This window comes from Chiloscyllium plagiosum, chromosome 27 (assembly GCF_004010195.1).
Source record: "Chiloscyllium plagiosum isolate BGI_BamShark_2017 chromosome 27, ASM401019v2, whole genome shotgun sequence".
NCBI classification, from domain to species: domain Eukaryota; kingdom Metazoa; phylum Chordata; class Chondrichthyes; order Orectolobiformes; family Hemiscylliidae; genus Chiloscyllium; species Chiloscyllium plagiosum.
In genome coordinates this window covers 26,185,533-26,196,815 of record NC_057736.1, presented here as the reverse complement: position 1 = coordinate 26,196,815, position 11,283 = coordinate 26,185,533, and the positions used below count along the sequence as shown (strand labels likewise).

General features: G+C 40.8%; 1 long non-coding RNA gene across 1 annotated transcript; it reads right to left on the bottom strand.

Moving 5' to 3' along the window:
- Positions 1-7,616: 7,616 nt before the first annotated feature.
- LOC122563432 lies at positions 7,617-10,902 on the bottom strand. The gene is made up of 3 exons (XR_006315603.1): positions 10,822-10,902; positions 9,346-9,516; positions 7,617-7,766 (listed from the first exon to the last, which is right to left on the bottom strand). It is a non-coding gene; the product is annotated as an uncharacterized LOC122563432 (long non-coding RNA).
- Positions 10,903-11,283: the final 381 nt, after the last annotated feature.

Below are 11,283 nucleotides of genomic sequence, written 5' to 3'. Positions count from 1 at the left end.
CCATCTTGTCCAGATCCTGTTGTAATCTGAGGTAACCCTCTTCGCTGTCCACTACACCTCCAATTTTGGTGTCATCTGCAAACTTACTAACTGTACCTCTTATGCTCGCATCCAAATCATTTATGTAAATTACAAAAAGTAGAGGACCCAGCACCGATCCTTGTGGCACTCCACTGGTCACAGGCTTCCAGTCTGAAATAAAACCCTCCACCACCACCCTGTCTTCTACCTTTGAGCCAGTTCTGTATCCAAATGGCTAATTCTCCCTGTTTTCCATGAGATCTAACCTTGCTAATCAGTCTCCCATGGGGAACCTTGTCGAATGCCTTACTGAAGTCCATATAGATCACATCTACTGCTCTGCCCTCATCAATCCTCTTTGTTATTTCTTCAAAAAACTCAATCAAGTTTGTGAGACATGATTTCCCACAAAAGCCATGTTGACTATCACTAATCAGTCCTTGCATTTCCAAATACATGTAAATCCTGTCCCTCAGGATTCCCTCCAACAACTTGCCCACCACTGAGGTCAGGCTCACCGGTCTATAGTTCCCTGGCTTGTCCTTACCACCCTTCTTAAACAGTGGAACCATGTTTGCCAACCTCCAGTCTTCCGGCACCTCACCTGTGACTATTGATGATACAACTATCTCAGCAAGAGTCCCAGCAATCACTTCTCTAGCTTCCCACAGAGTTCTCGGGTACACCTGATCAGGTCCTGGGGATTTATCCACTTTTATGCATTTCAAGAGATCCAACACGTGCTGCTCTGTAACCTGGACATTTTGCAAGATGTCACCATCTATTTCCCTACAGTCTATATCTTTCATATCCTTTTCCACCTTAAACACTGATGCAAAATAATCATTTAGTATCTTCCCCATTTTCTTCGGCTACACACAAAGGCCACCTCGCTGATCTTTGAGGGCCCCTATTCTCTCCCTAGTTACCCTTTTGACCTTAATGTATTTGTAAAACCCCTTTGGATTCTCCTTAACTCTATTTGTCAAAGCTATCTCATGTCCCCTTTTTGTCCTCCTGACTTCTCTCTTAAGTTTACTCCTACTTCCTTTATACTCTTCTAAGGATTCACTCGATCTATCCTGTCTATATCTTACATATGCTTCCTTCTTTTTCTTAAACAATCTCTCAATTTCTTTAGTCATCCAGCATTCCCTATACCTATCAGCCTTTCCTTTTCTCCTGACAGGAATATACTTTCTCTGGATTCTCGTTATCTCATTTCCCATTTTCCAGCCGTCCCTTTACCTGCAAACATCTGCCCCAGATCAGCTTTTGAAAGTTCTTGCCTAATACTGTCCAAATTGGCCTTTCTCCAATTCAGAACTTCAACTTTTAGATCTGGTCTATCCTTTTCCATCACTATTTTAAATCTAATAGAATTATGGTCGCTTGCCCCAAAGTGCTCCCCCACTGACACCTCAGTCACCTGTCCTGCCTTATTTCCCAAGAGTAGGTCAAGTTTTGCACCTTCTCTAGTAGGTATATCCACATACTGAATCAGAAAATTGTCTTGCATGCACTTAACAAATTCCTCTCCATCTAAACCTTTAACACTGTGGCAGTCCCAGTCTATGTTTGAAAGGTTAAAATCCCCTACCATAACCACCGTATTATTCTTACAGATAGCTGAGATCTCCTTACAAGTTTTTTTCTCAATTTCCCTCTGACTATTAGGGGGTCTATAATACAATCCCAATAAGGTGATCATCCCTTTCTTATTTCTCAGTTCCACCCAAATAGCTTCCCTGCATGTATTTCCGGGAATATCCTCCTTCAGCACAGCTGTAATGCTATCCCTTATCAAAAATGCCACCCCTCCCCCACCTTCTCTTGCCTCCCTTTCTAACCTTCCTGTAGCATTTGTATCCTGGAACATTAAGCTGACAGTTCTGTCCATCCCTGAGCCATGTTTCCGTAATTGCTATGAGATCCCAGTCCCATGTTCCTAACCATGCCCTGAGTTCATTTGCCTTCCCTGTTAGGCCCCTTGCATTGAAATAAATGCAGTTTAATTTATTAGTCCTACCTTGTCCCTGCTTGCCCTGACTGTTTGACTCGCTTTTGTTCTCAACTGTACCCGTCTCAGATTGATCTCTTTCCTCACTATCTCCCTGGGTCCCACCCCTTCACCCTACTACTTTAAATCCTCCCGAGCAGCTCTGGCAAATTTCCCTGCCAGTATATTAGTCCCCTTCCAATTTAGGTGCAATCCGTCCTTCTTATACAGGTCACTTCTACCCCAAATAAGATTCCAATGATCCAAAAATGTGAATCCTTCTCCCATACATCAGCTCCTCAGCCATGTATTCATCTGCTCTATCCTTCTATTCCTGCCCTCACTAGCTTGTAGCACTGGGAGTAATCCAGATATTACTACTCTCGAGGACCTCCTTTTTAAATTTCTGCCTAACTCTCTGTAATCTCCCTTCAGAATCTCAACCTGTTCCCTTCCTATGTCATTGGTTCCAATGTGGACAATGACCTTTTGCTGCCCCTCTCCCCCATGAGAACATTCTGCACCCTGAGACATCCTTGATCCTGGCACCAGGGAAGCAACACACCATTCTGCTTTTCGCTGCTGGCCACAGAACGTCTGTCTGTACTTTGGACTACAGAATCCCCTAACACAATTGATCTCTTGGAAGCCAATATATCCCTCGTTGCATTAGAGCCAGTCTCAATACCAGAAACTTGGTTGTTCGTGCTACGTTCCCCTGAGAATCCATCACCCCCTACATTTTCCAAAACAGCACACCTGTTTGAAATGGGTATATCCACAAAAGACTCCTGCACTAGGTGCCTACCTCTCTTACCTTTCTGAGAGTTAACCCATCTATGTGACTGTATCTGAGACTTTCCCCCCTTCCTATATCGGCCATCCATCACATACTGTTGCTGTTGCAAATTCCTCATTGCTTCTAACTGTCTCTCCAACTGATCCATTCGATCTGATAACATTCACATCCAACAGCATTTATGGCAGATATAATCCGCAGTAATGCTTGAGCTCTCTATAAACTCCCACATTTGACAAGAAATACATGTCACTGTACTAAAGGCCATTTTTGCTCCTTCACAATCTACGGACACAGAACATAACACTGTCTTACTCCTTTATAAAACACTGCCCCAGGCTAAATTAATAGTTACGGCTTATATTTTAAATTTAATCAAGAGACATATCTCCAAAAACATATAATCCAGAAAGAACCCATCTACTCACGACTGCAGCCTTTCTGTTGGACACACTTAAAACAACGATTAACTTATCTGATTCTGTGCTGTGAACTTTGCCCAAACAGTTTCCTCCAAGATTAGTTGTGAATTTCACTGTTTGTTAATTTTCCCAAACGCACTCCAATGTCCAGTGATACCTGAATTCAAAACAGCAAAGGTAGTAACTGTGCAGGTTCTCTTTTTCTCTCTCTCTCTCTCTCTCTCCTGCACTGTCCTCACCATGTGCTTCCTTTGTCTGTTCTTCTCCCCTGTAAAACTGCTGTTGTTTTGACTTTTTATTTGCTGCTCCTGAAATTCGAAGAAATCACCTCCAGCACCTAAAATACCTCAAAAAGGGAACAGCTGTTACAGCCAGAAATTTTTCTCATCCTCCATCTTGGATTACCCAGAATCCACCTCACCTTCCCCATGAAGATCCACGAAAAGCAGGTTTAACCTGATGCACAGTTTTCTCCCCTTTAGCAACTCTGTTGGAACTATCTCTGTACTTGCATGAGGGATGGTCCCTTTGGTATCAAATGAAACTGTAGGCTGTTTCTTTAAGCCTGCCTTCAAAGGTTGGACTGCTGTTTCTGCCATACGGTTAGATGATGGATGGAATGGAACTGTCCTTATATGCCAAATGCCATTCAACTTTAGGAAATACTCAAATTCCCTCTGGTAAGTGATGGCTGGTTGTCTGTGACTGACACTTCTGGGAACCCATTTATCATAAAAAGATACTTACAGCTTTTCTATTGTCATCCCTTTGTTTGAAGAATGAACTCACTTTAAGTGAGCATCCAAAATGATTAAGAACATGGGAGCAATGTGGAACCAAGTCCAGAGTTTACCCCGCCATTGCCATGAATGTGGAGAAGCTGCTGGTGGTAGTTTTTGTCCTTATTTGCACTCTGGGCATTGCCACACCAATGCAGCTATGTCTGCATCCAATCCTAGACACCAGATATAACGCCTCACCAGCATCTTCATTTTGGACACCCCTGGATGACCTTGGTAGAGTTCAGTCATACGTGGCAGTGACCTTTGCTTGGGACAATCACTCTTTGTCCCTTGAATAAAATGCCATCCTCTACAGTAATCTGGTCTTGCCAGATTCAGAAAGGTTTCAATTCTGGGTTGTGATGGCGGCTTTTGTTTCTCCCATTACACCAGGTGTTTTAGCTGTGCCAGGACCAAATTTTTGTGTCCACAGTCTGATATTGTCAGTGGTAATGGAAGTGTGTCCAGATAGTTTAAATCCAGAATGGACTCTTCCAGTGGCAGCACCACTGGTGGTGTTTCTGCCAGTGGGAGGCAGCTCAATGCATCCACACTTGCTTCTTGACCTCCTGGACAGTTCTCCAGCTTGTAACTGCATGCACTTAGAATAATAGCCCACTGCTAAGTTCAATCTGATACTATTTGTGGCATAGACTTATCCTCTTTGAGTAACCCTAGCAGGGTTTGTGGTTTGTTACTATTACAAATTTACATCCATATAGGTATTGGTGGAACTGTCTCTCACCAAAGATGACTGCCAAACCTTCCTTTTCTAGCTGGGCGTATTTGCATTCTGCATCAGCAAAAGTCCTGGAAGCACACACTACTGGGCTACCCCTCCATTGGGCCATCTGTGAGCCAACACTACCCTGATACCAACGAGAAGACATTGCATGTCAGCACCGATCTCACTTGGGAACATAGTGCAATGATTATACAATGATGGCTGCTCCTTCAATTCCTTAAAGCCTATGTCTTGGTTTTGAGACCATCTCTAAGGCTGACCCTTTTTCAATAGCAGCTGTATGGGTGCCAAGATTGAAGCCAAGTTCTGTATGAACTTTCAGTAATAATTCGCGAATCCAAAGAAAGAACGAAGCACTGGTACAGATGTTACACCTTTGATCGACTTCATTTTTTTCTTCCAACAGGTGTAACCCGGCCTTGTCTTGTAGCCCAAGTAGGTCACATGTGTTGCCTGGAACACATATATTCTCCCTTCTATGGTGTATGCCAGCCTTGGAGATACTATGTCCAAGTTCTCTCGGTGCTCTTTATTGGTCTTTCCTGTTATTGGCATGTTATTCAGATAAATGGTGAGCTGAGGTAGACCTTGTAAAATGTCCTCTATTGTCCCCTGGTGCAAAATGGCACAGGCTGATGACACTCCAAAAGGCAGTCTCATATATTATTATTATGGGTATTAATTCTAGCATACTTCTGGGAATCCTCATCTGACTGCAACTGCAATCATGTCCAGATTTGTGAATGGCACTGGACGGGTGTTTCAGAATCGTGGAATTAATTCCTGGTCAACATGCAATGTGGCCTTGGCTCCTTTGATAGTCCCTAAAAAATACTTCCTGAAACATCTCTGGGTATTTAAATAGGAATTCAGTCAGGCAGCCATTTTCTAATTGAGAAATGTTGAACCAATCAAGGTAAATCTTTCTCTACCAACTTCGTCTGCTCAGTTGGTAAAAGGCCTGAGCTTTTTACGACAATCAGAACTGAACCAGCTGCTTCTCAGATACAAGACCAGAACCAAAGTTGTACCCTTAATCTGTAAAGAATCTCCTGGATTAGGTTCCCTATCTAGCTACGGTTTTACATAAACTTAAGACTTGGAGTCCAGAATGAATTTTGTTAAAGACTGGGTCAGCAATCATTGTTACATCTGCGATGGTATCAGCCTCTTTTAGAACTGGGTGACAATTTCACCAGTCATTTATTTTGATTTTATTTTGATTAGTTCTGAGTTGAATGTTGCTCAGCAATTTAACTGTTCCAGGTCAGATGTAGGTGTGCTTTCCAGGATGTGCACTCTCCTGGATACCAGTTTGAGTTCTCTTACTTAATTTAGTTACTGGGACTCTTTTTCTGTCTTGAATCCGCATAGAAGACCAGAACCGAAGTTGGCAGTACACCAGGGCAGCACGGTGGTTCAGTGGTTAGAACTGCTGCCTCACAGCACCAGGGACCCAGGTTCGATTATGCCTTGAGTGACTATTTGTGTGGAGTTTGCAAGTTCTCCCCATGTCTGCGTGGGTTTCCTCTGGGTGCTCCAATTTCCTCCCACAATCCAAAGATGTGCAGGTCAGGTGAATTGGCCATGCTAAATTGCCCATAGTATTAGGTGCATTAGTCAGGGATAAATATAGAGTAGGGGAATGGATCTGGGTGGGTTCCTCTTCGGAGGGTCAAAGGGCCTGTTTCCATACTGTAGGTAATCTAATCTAATCATACCAGCAGCAAGCATAATGGCTTGTAGCCCAGATCCTGAAGAAAATGTTCACCATTTGCCCTTGTCTTAGTTTTTACTGTGGACTGACATTGGGTCCCAATGTTCAGGGTATGTCCTGAGTGAGGCTATGCAATTGCCTTCACTTCAAGTGGTGTCCCCCAAGCTCAGTCAGCTTGGCAAGGGTGTCCACTTCTATTGCATGTCCTGTAACTCATATACTCCACTTGCTACATTTTCTAATGACAAAGCCAGTTGTAGTGTCTGTTTAAAGTCCAGTTTGGTTTCAGCTAGGTGCTTTTACATGGTTACATCATTAATTCCATATACCAAACGGTATCCTAGTATCTCATTAAGGCTTAAAGTCACATGCCTCTGCCAGTCATCTTAACCTCATCAAAAATCCTGAAATGGATTCCACAGTTCTTGAAATGACAAGTAAAATTGATAGCATCTCAGAATTAGAGAAAGGTTTGGATCATGATATTCCTTAACTAAATCCACAAACTCTTGAAAGGCTTTAGTAGCTGGTGCCTCAGGAAACATTGGCTCCTAATAACTGAAAAAGCTGTGGGTCCACAAGCTGTCAGGAGAGTTACTCATTGTTTTTCATCTGTCTCAATGTCATTTACCTAGAAGAAATTATACATTCTTTCCACATATTTGGCCCAGTTTTCTATTGGCTGCTTCAAACGAGTCATGTTTCCCAAACAACAGCATGATGCAGGAATGCTTACACTAACCTAAAGGTGACTATTGTGAGTGAAATTTTTCAGGAGCATACTTTTTCTCTCATCGCCACTGAAATAACTCCATGGAGACCAGTATCATGTCACCAAGTCACCCTTTATTTACACGTGCATAGTACTTGATATTGATTCGGCTGCCTCAGAGCCAGCTCTCAGACTGAACAGAACCTCTGACACTCCTGCTAGCCAGGGCTCCCTGACTGAACCAGGTTAACAGTTCCAATCAGGGAATTGAAATTCTATGAGGTCCACCTCGGTGATCTCATCACAATCACTACACTGCCAAAACTGATTTGATTTGATTTGATTTATTATTGTCACGTGTATCCAAGTACAGTGAAAAGTGTTGTCTTAGGTGCTTTACAGGCATATCATTCTATGATTGCATCAAGGTAACAGAGCAGGATACAATATTTTTAGCACTTTATGTTTTCACTTCAAATTTCCATCATCCACAGTATTTTGCTTTCATTTGTGGTAGCGCAGGGTACTTCTTTATTGTATTCTTCAATATTGGCTCATGGTGTTGGTTTCTGAAATACAGTTAGTACCTTTAATGAAAAAAATCCTCCCAAGGCCTTTTACAGAAATGTAAGGGACAAAGATGCTTCGGCAAAGAAGACAAGTTATGAGGAATGAATGTCAAGGAGGGAAAAGAAGAAGAGGAAATTAGACATGCTGGGATCCCAAATAGGAGAACTTGCATGATTCATATAGTCAACTCAGTACTTGGTTTAGTGAATCGTACAAACCACACCATGATCAAAGTTATTATTCTTGATTCTTTGAAAATGAATAGAATATTAATGGGGCAGTGATATAGGTATTATAATTGTCTTCACTTCAACTGAGCTAAGGAAAGAACCAAAAACAGCAAGAATCCCAATCTTGGTTATTATTCAGGACTTGCGATTGAAAAGCATATATATGACAATATTATGATACTATGGTTTTAAGAGGTGCATTTTGTCCTGGTTTTTTTGAAGAGATATTTTGAGCCATAGATGCAAAGTTGTCTCTTCCAAGCCAATAAATTGGACAGCTTGTGAGGCCTTGGGATTTTTTGAAAAGTTGGAACAATAGCAGCAGCATGAATGGGTGGAGGCAGGCTTCCACAGAACCAGGGTATTAGTTTAGTTTTCAGCATTTAGGGTTTTGAAGCTAGTTGTGGAAGCTGCTATAACATTCTCTCTCTCTGCGACAGCTAAGAGCTAAGATTCTCTCTCTGCTGCCAGAATCACATGCGAGAAAATCTGCTTTACCGACTTTACCTTTACCAATGGTTTATGGTATGTTACTAAATTGAAATAGTTGCTGTTTATAGTTAAATTATCTATTTTCTGTTAAGTTTTCCAATAGAGTTAAAGTTATACCAATTCTTCTTTCTTTTGTTTGCATTTTAATTGTAGGATAAGAATTAAGTGTGTTTTGCTTAAAGATGAGTACTGTGACCAGTTGAATCACATCTAGAATGCAGTGCCATATATATGAAATAAGGCAAATAAGATAAAAGTTAGAGTTTAAGCTATCTCTTTGATATACTTTGAGTGCTTGGCCTGGTGCATAACAAACCATCAAACTTGATTACTCTGTACAAGTCTGCCAGCATTTATTGTCTTTGCTTATAGGCAAGAATGACATTTGGATTAATTCCAATTCCCTAGTCATCATATCCCAGTATGAGTTATTGGGAGTGGCTATGGGGAGACTAAGACAATGTTGGTGTAAAACAGAAATTACTATTGTGTATTATAGGGGTTATGCTTCTAAGGCTTGACTGAATCATCTTTTCAAACCTCTTACATTTGTAGGTAGACCTTAAACTTGGGTTTCCAGTAGAGGAAAAATAAACTGAAGATTATCTCCAAATAATAAAATTTAGTTCCCTTGGTTGCTGTATATCTCTATATACACCTTTCATCTCTTGAATAGTTTTTTCAATTTTTAAATCAGTTGCAATGAAACATTTGGAACTGCAATTAAATGCAGCCCAACCTTTGTATCATAAAATAATTTCTTAAACGCAATCTATCTAATAGGCTTGAGTGTTAATCACGACAGGAAATACTAAGTACAGACATGATACCTTCTTCATCCAATTAATTTCTTTACCTGGGGCCAATGAGGATGGCAATAAATATGGTCTTGTAATATATGACTTTTCCTCCAAAGCTTCCACTTTCGCATCTTATTCCTTAATGTTAAGAACTCATTAGCCTCTGCAAATATTACATACAGCATTTCCACAATGCAGAAGATACTCAGTAATATATACCACCATTCCTAGAAAGGCATGATAAAATTATTAAATGTTGTTGCTGATTATCTGGATCTCTAAACACATGTAAGCCAGACAAAAAAAAATCTATAAGACAATTAGACATTATTTCCTTGCTAATCTACATTTTGGAGACACACATGAGTTTAAAAATTTGGTTATGTCCACTCTTGGTCAATCAGTGGGAGCAGTAATTAATCATTGGCTTCAATTATGTGATATTGTGAAGAAAGCAGGCTGCAAGGAACAATAAGCATTTACTGCAGCTGCTGATGAGTACGTGAGAAAAGGGACTGACAATGTGGGATGATGGTTTGGGAGGCAGCCTCTAGTGGGGAGAGACACAACAGCTGCCATGGTGTAGGGGTAGATCAGTGTCCATTGGGTTGGTTGGGGAGGGGTTGTTGCAGGGCATGAGAAATATCTACTGATTATTTCACCACCACAAATATAGAGAGCAGTCTACTTCCAGAACAAATGAAGTTGCACATCCTGTAGACCACATGGAGACTTAAGAGGTCATTTAAAGCCTGAAAAATGGATGCTGAATGACAGAATCTTTGGGCCCTAATTTTTGAATGCAGTATATAAAATTCCAGCCAGTGATGAAAGAATTGTGCACTTCTGGTTTAATTCATAGTACATAAAATAAAATAGTCATCTTTATTAAAACATGCTCACTTTAAACACATCATTGTTTCTTCTATTGTTTCCTGCACATTGCTTTTAATATCACATTATGCAGTCAGTTGGACAGAAATACCCCTAAAATTGGGCAAGGTTGTTTGAATCATTTAAGTTGGAACATAACCATCAATGTGGACGACACAATGGCACAGTGGTTAGCATTGCTGCCTCACAGCGGCAGAGACCCGGGTTCAATTTCCGCCTCAGGCAACTGGCTGTGTGGAGTTTGCACATTCTCCCCGTGTCTGCATAGGTTTTTTCCGGGTGCTCCGGTTTCCTCCCACAGTACAAAAATGTGCAGGTTAGGTGAATTGGCCATGCTAAATTGCCCGTAGTGTTAGGTGAAGGGGTAAATGTAGGGGAATGGGTCTGGGTGGGTTGCGCTTCGGCGGGTCGGTGTGGACTTGTTGGGTTGAAGGGCCTGTTTCCACACTGTAAGTAATCTAATCTAATCTAGTAATCTAATGTGGTGACCAAAAGTTAGCACAATAATTTAACTTGGGAATACATTTTGGGAATTGTGCACTTCTGGTTTAGTTCTTAGTATACAAATTAAAATAGTAATATTAAAATCCATTTCATTTATTTACACAGAAATATCATATAATGGGAAGATAGTTTACCTTAGAAAAGGCATGCCAGATTGTCCACTTGTTCATTAGTAACACACAAGCCCAACTGATGATGAAGATGAAATCTATTATGATCAACAGGCTGTTTGACATACTATAAAAATTTAAAAGAAATTGTAAGGAAAATACTGTAGGTACTGGAAATCTGAAATGAAAACAGAAAACTGGTAATACTCAGCACATCTGGCAGCATCTGTGAAGAAACAAACAATGTTCATGTTTTGTATCAAATATGATTCTTCTTCAGAACTGAAGAAAGATAGAAATGTCATGGGTGTCATGCCATCAAAGGATTAGGAGGAGGAAGAAGGGAGAAAAAGGAGAGTTGTGAAGGCAGAAGAAATTACATGCCATGTAACAAAAGTTAGGAGGAATGGTTTTGGTTGTATTAAAGGAAAAAAGCATTTGTTCACAGCAAGTGAGAAATGTTGAATAATGAAAGTTCTGTCCAAA